We start from the raw sequence: 11,299 nt of genomic DNA on the forward strand, positions 1-11,299 counted from the left end.
TACATTTTATGGAGCATTAACTAAGTACCAGGAACCTTCTAAATACCTTGCATTCACTACTCCTCTTAATCCTCACAATAAGCCTAAGAACTAGCTAATCATACAGATTCCTGACAAGAAGCACAAGGATTTATTCAGTGCGTCTCCAACTTGTGGGCTCGTTGGAATTACCAGGGAGGCATCAAAAAAAGCTGGTGCTTGTGTTCTACCTACAAGGGGTGTGATTCAGTTGGTCTGGGGTGTTGGCCTAGGCTTTGAAATTTTTAAAAGATCCCGGAAGATTCTAATGTGCTGACCAGCACAGGAACCAACAGTTATCTTGATGGGAGTTTGATGAAGGGCCTTTTTTTTTTTCAAACACTTTTTTGGAGGTGTAGTTAACATATATACTAAGGGCCATATATTTAAAATATATACTTTGATAAGTTTTTTTCTTAGCATCTTAACCATTTCTAAGTATACAGTTCAGTAAGGCTAAGTATATTCACACTGTCGGGCAGTGGGTCTCCAGAACTTTTTCATCTTGTGAAAATGAAATTCTGTGCCCATTAATCAACTTCTCCCCATTTCCCACCTCCTCATCCCTGGAAGCCACCTCACTACTTTCTGTCTCTGTGACTTCAGGCACCCCACTTATCTCTAGGTACCCTGTGTAAGTGGAATCATACAGGATTTGTCTTTTTGTGACTGGTTTATTTCACTCACCATGATGTCCTCAGTTCAGTTCAGTCACTCAGTCGTGTCCGACTCTTTGTGACCCCGTGAACTGCAGCACGCCAGGCCTCCCTGTCCATCACCAACTCCTGGAGTCCACCCAAACTCATGTCCACTGAGTCAGTGATGCCATCCAACCATCTCATCCTCTGTCGTCCTCCTGCCCTCAATCTTTCCCAGCATCAGGATGTGCTCAAGGTCCATCCATTTCCTTCCTTTTAAGACTACTATTCCATTCTATGTGTACACCACATTTTGCTTATCCATTCATCCATGAGTGGACACTTGGGATATTTCCACATTTTGGCTATTGTGAATAATGCTGCTATGAACATAGCTGTACAAATATCTTGCTGAGACTGTGTTTTCAATTCTTTGGGATATATACCCAGAAGTGGGATTGCTGGATCACATGGTAATTCTTGGGGGCTTCCCAGGTGGCACTAGTAAAGAACCCATCTGCCAACGCAGGATACATGAGAGGCAGGTTTGATCCCTGGGTCGGGAAGATCCCCTGGAGGAGAGCATGGCAACCCACTCCAGTATTCTTGCCTGGAGAATCCCATGGACAGAGGAGCCTGGCGGGCTACAGTTCATAGGGTCGAAAATAATTGGACACGACTGAAACGACTTAGCACACATGCACACACGAATGGTAATTCTATTTTGAATTTCTTGAGGATCTGCAATACTGTTTTCCATAGAAGCTGTGCCATTTTACATTCCCATTAACTTCACACACGTCCCAATTTCTCCGCATCCTCACCAGCAGTTATCTTCTGTTTTTATGATAGTGACCATCCTTACAACAGATGTGAGTGCTATCTTATTGCGGTTTTGATTTGCCATTTCTCTAACAATTCATGATGGAGAGCATCTTTTTGTGTGTTTGTTGGGCATTTGTTTATCATCTTGGGAGAATAATGAAAGGGTATTCTACTGAAGTATGGTGAGGGGGTTAAAGGACCCAGTTGCAGGTGGTGATGACTCAAGAGACCAGCCACAGCAGGAAGCTGGGAGCTCATTAGGCCTGAAGGGACAAGAGGCTGGCATTGTGTTGCCAGAAGCCCCCAGAGCAGGAGGTGTGGGATGAAGGCATTCTGATGGGAGCGGGGACCCTGGGAGGGGGACACGGCCACAGCCGGGACTGTGGCCCAGCAGAGGGAGCGTGGACACCCCCTGACCTCTCTCCCCTCCTCCCACACTTGGATCTTCAGTCTGGGTGGAGTCAGCCTCCTGAGGACCAGGCAGGGAGAGGTGAGAATGAATCTAGGGGGCAAAGGGCGGGGCAAACCAAATTACTCCCCCACCCGCACAGAGATGTTACGGTGCTAGCTCCATTTCCTAGCTGAGGACCCTGAGTCAAGTTCCGCACAGCTTGGAGGTTGCCAGACCAAGATGTGGGCCCTGGTCTTGGTGATGCCAGACCGAATATTCCAGCCATTAGACCGCACTGCCTCCAGACAGCGCTCAGTGAAGTGTGGGAGGGGCGCTCCCTTGGCCAGGGTACCAGACCCTCCCTTGAGCTTGGCTAAGGCTGATCCAGCTCTTTCTCCCTCCTTCCTTTTCCACTGAGAAAGCAACAGGGGTTGAATGGTGATTCTGTTCTGGGTGAGGGTGGGAGCAGGGAGGGAACCGTCACGGGATAAAGACACCCAGCCCTGCCGAGCTCTTTGAGAAAGACACCAAAGCCTAGACCTGAAAGTGAACCGCAGGCTCTCTGGATGAAGCGTGTCTAGAAGGAGGAGCTGAGGCCCTGTCCTCACGGCTGTTCTAGAGACCGGTTTGTCCTGACTGCCGTCCCAGGGCTCCTTCAGTGTAGCTGAGCCCACTCTGCTCATCAGAGCTGCTCCTTGTGGTGCCCTCGCCTCCTGGAGACCCCCAAGTAGAAAGATACTGGATTGTGGGTCAGTCTCATCCATCCGTGAAAGCAAGCTCCCTGGGCTGCTGTTTCCAGCCTGTTGCTGGTTCGCGATGCTCCACCAAACGCCAGACCAAGAAAGACACTGGGCTGGTGGGTGACACAGGTACCCAGCCCGGCAGGAGGAGTGTTTTCAAGCGCTTTGGTGGCAGCAGTGTCCTCTGTGTGGCCCAGTTGGGCAGGGTGATCACTTTCCTCTCTTTCCATCCACCAGCCCTGGGTTCCCTGTGCCTGGGGGGGCCTCCCTTGTGCCGACAGCCCAGAGGCCCTCTGACACTTGATCTGGAAGAGTCCCAGGTTCTGGAGTCTCCCAACAGCAAGGGCTCCTGACCATACCCAGGTCCGGCTCTCACTCTGGAGATGGGAAGACTGAAGTCCGGAGGCACTGAGGAGCTTGTCTGAGGTGGTCCTGAGATGATTCAAGGTGCCGGATGCCGGCGCTGCTGGGGGTTGGCATGCTCTCAGCCCTTTCTTCCCACCCCTTCCCTGGAGCTCTGCTTGGCAAGCACTTGCTACTTGCATTTTTGCAAAGTGATGTCATCTGCAGATAATGGTTTTTCCGTTCCTGGTGGAGCAGGAGTTCCAGATATTGTGCCTTGGAGGAGGGGCTCAGGAAAACAGATTGTCCACCCCTCAGGCATGGGGGTGTTGAGTAGATCCCCCCCCACCATCATCCCACAGCCATGTCTGCGTTGCAGAAGGCAGACCCATGGTCTCAGGCCTCCTGATGTCCCAACCCCTAAATGACCAAAACTGCAAAAGTCCCAGAGAGGAGCTTCTTATCTTCTTCTTGGTACAGGTGGGCATCTGAGGCCCAGAGAGGGCAGGCCTTGCCCAGGCTCACACAGCATTTCAAGGCAAACCTGGACTTACCCCCAGAACATCCTGGGTCACTCGCATGTAATTCAAGGTCTCCTAGCCTCAGCACTGTTGACATTTTGGGCAAAGGGTGGGGGCTGTCTGTGCATTGCAGAATGCTTAGCAGCCTCCCTGACCTCTACCCACTAGATGCTGGTAGCACCCCTCAACCAAGTCGTGACAACCAAAAATGTGTCCGGCCATTGCCAAATGTCCCTTCCCACCCTCAGGAGAGAGCAAAATTGTCCTCTTTTGAGAATCACTGTCATAACTGTGGTACCTGGCAGCGATCTCATATTCCACCACCCTCCATTTTTAGATATTTTGGGGGGAGTTGGTGTAATAGGAGAGGCTGGGGAAAATTCCTTTTGTCCCCAAGAGGAAAGTAACCCTCCACCTCCCGAGCCCTTTAGCCACTGCTAAAGGAGAGGGTTCCCGAATTTGAAGCCCAAAGGGTCTTTGTCTAAGGACCCGACTCTGCTGGAGACACCTTCAGGATGTTAAGGCAGTGCTGGAGACGGGGAGGGGGTGGGAGGGGTTGAGGGGCTGGCCAGGGTCCAGGGCCTCCTCCTGTCTAGAAACACTGCTTTCTCTGATCACTTTTCTTGGCACAAAACTGCTGATTTATTTTCTTGGGGAAATAAAAATAAATGCTAGCTTTTGTAATCACATCCCCGATCCTATCTGGAAAGATCAGGCTTTCAGAGCTTGGCGGCCTGAGCTCTGAGTGCTGTGTCTGGCAGAACCTGGAATCACGATGGATGCTTGAACATCGGAACAGGCACAGCTGACATATCCTTTCCTGTTACAAGTTTCCTTGGAATGTTAGCAGCCCCGGGAGGCAGTCCGTGGGCAGGCGGAATTTGGTGGAAAGAAGCCCTGGATAGGCTAAAAGGCCAGCTCAGCTTCTGACTCGTGTGATTTTGAGTCTTTGCTCTTTTCCTCTACAGGCCTTGATTTCCCCATCTGTGAAATGGGACAAGGAGTGTTTCTTAATGTGTGGTTCATGGAACACATTCCTCAGAATCACATAGGGAATGTGTTTAAAATGCGCATTCCTGATTCCTCCCCTACATGTCCTAAAGTTTGATGAGTTTCCAGTTGATTTCAGTGTGCTTTCTTTTGGGGATGTATGTGTGTATGTGTGTGTGTGTGCACGCACGTGTGCATACACTCAGTCACTCATTTGGGTCTCTCTGCAACCTCATGGACCACCAGGCTCCTCTGTCCATGGAATTTTCCAGGCAAGAGTACTTGAGTGGGTTTCCATTTTCTACTCCAGGGGATCTTCCTGACCCAGGGATCAAACCTGCATCTCTTGCGTCTCCTGCATTGGTAGGCAGATTCTTTTCCACTGCACCAGCCAGGAAGCCCTAGCCGTGAAGACTTTTGGGGATCCAATGCCCAAAAGACTCATCTTCCTTCCTGGCCTTCAGTTTGAACACATTACATTTTTCAGGGTCTCCTTTCCCCCCTTATAACCAAGTATAAGGGTCTTGTTTGAGGCGAGAGGGTAAACTTATGTGGTGGTTCGGCACTGGGCATCGTTCCTGAAAATTATCTGCTCTCAAGCTCTTGGCAAGATCTCTGGGGTCCTCCATCCAACTGAAGTCACTGTTAAAGCACTTTATTCCTACAATGATGAAATTCTAGCTGCTAGTTACAGAGTTTGGTTTCAAAATTGTGCCATTTATTATTTTTGTTGGATTGGCTTGTAAACCCTTGTATAGTCATACATCATTTATAACTGTATTATTCCACAAGAATGCATTTTCCAGATGAGATTTATTCCTTCTGTGAAAAACTAAAAAAAAAATTCTTTCTTTCTTTTTATATTAAATGGAAGGCTTTCCCAATGTGTTACCTATTTACACCATCTTAAATGGAGATCAAGTAACATAATTGTACTCTTTCTTCGTGTGCACGATCCTTGCAGGGACTCCTAAATTATGTGATCTGTCACAAAAAGTCCTCCAAGACACTAAATCTCTGTGTTTACTGTTAAAAGTTTTGTTTTGCTTTTGTTTTTATATTTTAAAACATTTCTTCTTCATGGCATGATCATGATGATGCCCTCTAGTGGGAAACCAATAATCCATGAGTGTTAAAATTGCATTTTAAGAGTTAATTAAACAACAAATGAGAAGATTCTCTGATGAGTTAAGGGCTTGAACCTTTTCTTTTATTTTGGCAGCTGGGAGAATGGGGTAGTTTTATCTTTGTAATTTAAAGCCCAGCTCCCTCTGATGGCTTTCTGGATAAACGAGAAGTTAGTGTAGATACATTTTTCCATGTAACAAACTGACATTCCAGGTGGACCTGTTTTGCTTCTGAATTAGAGATGCTTTGATTTCTTGCTTCTGCTCACCCTGTTCTTGGAGCAGCTGCTCCACCCCTAGCCTAGGACACATGAGCCAGTTCCATTGATCCGCTTGGGCACTGAGATCCTCTAGCCAGGAGATTTGCAACTAGAATCCAAAACTGGAAAAAGTCACCTATGGGGAGCTGACCCTGTAGACCATGGGACTCAGCGGGAGACCGCTGTGGGGAGCTGCTCGCTTGGGTCATGGGCAAGTCTAGAGTGAATCCAGAAGGGAGGATGGGGACTGTCCCCACCCTCCACCCTGAGCAGAGATGCAGGGAGTGCCGCGTCTGTATGTTTGTGCACGTGTGTGTGTGTGTGTGTGCTGCTGGTGGTGGTGGTGGTAAAACATAAGGGTCCCAAGACTCTGAAAGAGGGGCTTGCTTTGGTCAAGTCACAGAAAACCAGGGCAGGGAGAGTCCTGGTGGAGGTCTGGCCGATCTCTGCATCTGGGAGATGAGACCCTGGGAGGGCCAGAGACTGACCCAAGGCCATCCAGAAGGGATGAGGCTAAGCTGAACTCGATCTCTGTCATGCTTGTTCTGCTTTGCTATCTGGGCAACTGGCTCAGAGGACGGACAGGCCACGTCTCCCCTGTCTCTTCTGCTGGGAATCTGAGGACGAGGCAGATGCTGGCATGGCATAATTTGTTCCAAACGCCTCTCCAACAGCTGGTCATGGTGTCTACAACTCCGTCATCTTCCATTTCCAGAAGCAGCTCTGGGCAGGTGCACACCGTGCATCTTGTTCACAGGAAAGCTTAATGAATGATTTGAAAAATCCAAGATAAGGAAACCCACAGTCACCGAGTCCTCAGGCAATCTACAGCCAGCACATGGCCTTAGGAAGATAGCCCAATCGCTCCCATTTTACAGGTGAGGAAGCTGAGGCTCAGGGACATGAGCTGAGTTGCCTGGGGTCACAAAGCATGTCAGGAGCAGCTCTCAAATCTGCTTCCAGAGCCCAGGTTCCTTGCTCTAAAGAGAACGGGTACTGAGTTCTGGAGCCAGGGATAGGCTGAGGTGACGGGCAGGTTACTAAGTGAGCTGGTCTCACAGAATCATTCAGCAGAAATTGTCTGGGCCTCGGAATCAGAGCCAACTGGTTCCATAACCTTGGACTCCTTTCTGTGCCTCAGTTCCCTCACTTCCAAAGGAGGGTGGGACTGGATGTTCCCTGGGATCCTAGAGAACTCTGTGGGCTAAGAGTGGGCCTAGGCTCTGGAGCCTGAGTTGGGAAGACCTAGAGGCAGTAGCTGACAGTCTGCCCTTGGTCCATATGCCAAGGAAATGGACAGTGAGGGAAGGGATGCTGTAGCTCAAGGGCTTGGCTTCAAATCCCCCTGCTCCACTTGCTACTACCATGTGGGCTCAAGGAGGTTAAATTAATGGCTCCAGCCTCAGTTTCCTCATCTATAAAATGGGGATAATCATAGTATCTACCCCATATTAAGGATTAAAGAGGTTAATACATGTACAATCAGAGCAGTGCCCCGGCACTAGTAAGCGTCCAGTGTGTGTTCCTTATTGTTGCCCCGCTCCACATTCACACTTGCTGGGGTGAGCAGGTTTAAACTCCTAGTTCCTGCTGAACATCCACCTCCTCCCAGAGGCGGTGGCAGCTCTGGGATGCAGCAGTTGGTCCCCGTGGGCCTGTTTCCTGGCCAGAGTGAGTCCATGATCACTCAGACCTGACACATAGCCCGGCCACCCCCGCTGGGACCGCAGGCGGCCAGTCTTAGGCTAAAAATAGTACTTTCATGAATGGAGCCAGGCAGGGCCGAACTGCAGACCCACAATTCGGTTTGTGTTAAAACCGACTCTCCAGCTCTCCGGCCCCGCCCCTCGGCCCCGCCCCTTCTGCGACGCCGACGGGGGAGACTCATTCAGGGTTCCGGGGGTGGGGGGTGGTCTGCGTGGTGGGGGAGGGGCTGAGGGTTGGCGGGGAGTGAAATGATGGGTCCTTTAACGATAAAGGGGCTCAGTTTCTCTGTGACTTTGAGAGGTAGGAAGGAAAATCTCATTCGATAAGAAGGAACTGGAAGTTTTCAGAGTTCACAGCCGGGGTTGTGTAGTCAGATGTGGGCTCTGGATCCGAGTCTCGGCCCGAAGTCTCTTCCCCTCCACCCTGTGCTGCCATGGCTCGGCCCGCGGGGGCACGGATGCTCCCTGGGGTGGGGGCTGGCCTGAGCGGGCTTCCTTCTGTCTCTGAGGCCTGCAGGTGGGGCTCTCTCCTGAGGATCAGGGTCAGACGGGAGGGTCCAGCTCAGGCAGCAGCAGAAATGGAGCTCAAGTTGAGCTGGAGACCACCAGCTGGGGCGCGAGGGGGAGGGGAAGGCCTGGGATGGACTAGCTGAGCAGCGGGTCGCAGAGGGAAGCCGGCAGGCGTCAGCAGACCAGAGAGCAGCTGGCAGGTGGAGAGGCGGTATGAAGCAGGAACTCAGGTCCCGCCCACCGGCCCTCCCCCCGCCCCCAAAACGGGATGAAGCCTGGCCGAGCCATGGCCCTGCTAAAGTCCCTTCCGGGCCCTTACTGCTGGGTCATCTGTCCCCTACTAGACTGCGAGCTTTCTGAGGGCACAGCGCTTTGGAATAAATGAGGAAATGGGACTTTGGCTCAGGATCCCAGATAATCCTGTTCTTTCCTCGAGAAGGATTGGGGGCCCCTAAGGGCTTCCCTTGTGGCTCAACTGGTAAAGAAATCTGCCTGCAATGTGGGAGACCTGGGTTCCATCCCTGGGTTGGGAAGATCCCTTGGAGAGGGGAGAGGCCACCCACTCCAGTATTCTGGCCTGGAGAATTTCATGGACTGTATAGTCCATGGGGTCACAAAGAGTTGGACACAACTGAGCGACTTTCACACGGGGGGGCGGGGAACGGGAGATGGAGGACAAAGGTCCAACTTAGCTCAGGGACAGCATGGTCTCCTTGACCCTGAATTCAGAACACACTACCCCCTTCCCTGACCCTCAGAGAGAGCCGTGCCCAAAGAGGGGTGGACAGCCCCTGACCAAAGAAAAAGCAAAAGATTAAGGATGGTGACCCTGCTCCTTCCAAGTTCCTCAAGTTAGGTTCCACATTGGCCCAAAGTGAGCCTGTTACAGACCAGGGTTCTTAGCCTTCCTTAATCAATAGAAATTGATAAGAGGCCAGATAAGAAATTCAGGCAAAGCTTTACTGGGGGCTCCTGGCACCCCACTCCAGTACTCTTGCCTGGAAAATCCCATGGGCGGAGGAGCCTGATAGGCTGCAGTCCAGGGGGTCACGAAGAGTCGGACATGACTAAGCGACTTCACTTTCACTTTTCACTTTCATGCATTGAAGAAGGAAATGGCAACCCACTCCAGTGTTCTTGCCTGGAGAGTCCCAGGGACAGGGGAGCCTGGTGGGCTGCCATCTATGGGGTCGCACAGAGTCGGACACGACTGAAGCGCCTTAGCAGCAGCAGCTACAGCACCAGCAACTAACAAGTTTCCTTGCCCACTCCCCAAGGTAGAGGGAGGCAAGCTGGTGCCTTACGGGGGTGAGGGTAGGGGTGGGTTCAGGGGTCAGTCTGGAGGGGTGACCTAGGTGGTTTGCCCACCCCTCTGTGGTGCTGTGTGCAGGGGGCATGTGCATTCCCTGTCTTTGCCCTTGGCTCTTCAGAAGTAGCAGCTGGGTTATTTGGTCATTTTGTCAGTGATTCACCAAACATTCACATTGGGATAGAAGTCACCTGTTTTCAGGTAGGGGTAACTGAGGCCAAGAGAGACTGCAGGGTTTATTCAGGGTGATTAAATTTATTCAGGGTGATTTCTTCCTGGAGATTCAGAGTCAGATCTGGGCTTCGTGGCTCCTGCATCTGAGCTGCACCCACTGCCTCCCTCTGTGCGCACTCAGCTCCCGTGTTCTCAGTAGCTGGCCCATCGACCCGGGCTGCGGATATTCAATGCCTTTCACAGCTTTCTCTCATTTCCAAGTTTTCCCTCTGCAACAATGGCTTAGGGGATTCCTAAGCCAGTCCGGGACCCATGTGCCTGGAACGAGAGACGCATGTGAGGAGCAGAGATCCTGCCAGGTCACTTCCAGCCAGCAGGTTACACGAGGAAATGAGGAAAACAGCATCTCCACTGCAGCTCGGCCAGGGCTCTGGAGTCTGGAAAGCTCTTTGGAGGACTGGAGGGTGGTCCTTTGGAGTAGCCTGCCCTAGTGCCCGCCGGGGAGGCTTCTCGAGTCCTCTCTGCTTCTTCCTTCGCTGGCCACTGTCCCCTGCTGTGTCCTCTCTTCTCCATCTCAGGGCTTCTGTTTCTTCGTGACCTCTGCCTCCTCATGTCTACGGCTCCTGTGAGCGTACGCCTTCGGTAGCCCCAGACTTTCTCTTTCTTCGTGTATCTCTCGGCTTTGACTCCCACCCCCAGCTTCTCAATTTATACTCGTTGTCCCCTTAGGAGAGGACTTGCTTGGCTTGGAAGTCCCAGACAGGTGATGGAGTAAATGAACTCTCATACGAGGTCTCTGATTCTTTGACATGAATTTTGTGTCCAGCAATTCCATTCAATTTCATACTAACTTGTAGAGTTCGTGCAGACCCCAGGGGTTTAGGGCTCAGTCCCACAAGACTGTCTCCACTTCAGAAACTCTTCACAAGTCCCAGGGACCCCCTATATTCCCAACCAGCTCTTAATTCTCGAGTTCCCACAACCCCTTCTCCTCAGGTTCCATAATTTGCTAGAACAACTCACAAAACTCAGGAACGTGCTTTACTGTTATGGGTTTGTCATAAAGGACACAACTCACAGCAGCCAAATGGAAGAGGAAGAAATATGGTGGAGGACAGAATATGGTGGAGGATGAGTAGCAGTATCCAGCCCTCTTCAGGCACGCCACCCTCCCAGCAAGTTGATATAGTCACTAACCAAGAAGCTCTCTCAACTCTGTTGTTTAGGGTTTTTCTTAAAAAATTAAAGTTGGTCTTCCCTTGTAGCTCAGTTGGTAAAGAATCCGCCTGCAATGTGGGAGACCCCAGTTTGATTCCTGGGTCGGGAAGATCTGCTGGAGAAGGGATAGGATACCCACTCCAGTATTCCTGGGCTTCTCTTGTGGCTCAGCTGGTAAAGAATCCACCTGCAATGTGGGAGACCTGGGTTCGATCCCTGGGTTGGAAAGATCTCCTGAAGAAGGGAAAGGCTACCCACTCCAGTATTCTGGCCTGGAGAATTCCATGGACTGTCAGACTCTAAATTCTGTTATTTAGGGTTTTTCTTAAAAAATTGAAGTTTCATTATCTAGACATGATAGATTTAATCCTTGATCATTGGTGATTGAACTCAATCTCCAACCTCTCTCCTCTCCCAGAGTTTAGGGGTAAGGACAGCCAGCTCCCATTCTGAACTTGTCTAGGGTCTCCCCATGGGTCTTCTTATTAGCATACTAAAGAAATACCAAGGGATTTAGGACCTCTGGGCAG

Source organism: Bos grunniens, chromosome 8 (assembly GCF_055505025.1).
Source record: "Bos grunniens cultivar Pamir isolate PY7600 chromosome 8, Bosgru_T2T1.0, whole genome shotgun sequence".
Lineage (NCBI taxonomy): Eukaryota > Metazoa > Chordata > Mammalia > Artiodactyla > Bovidae > Bos > Bos grunniens.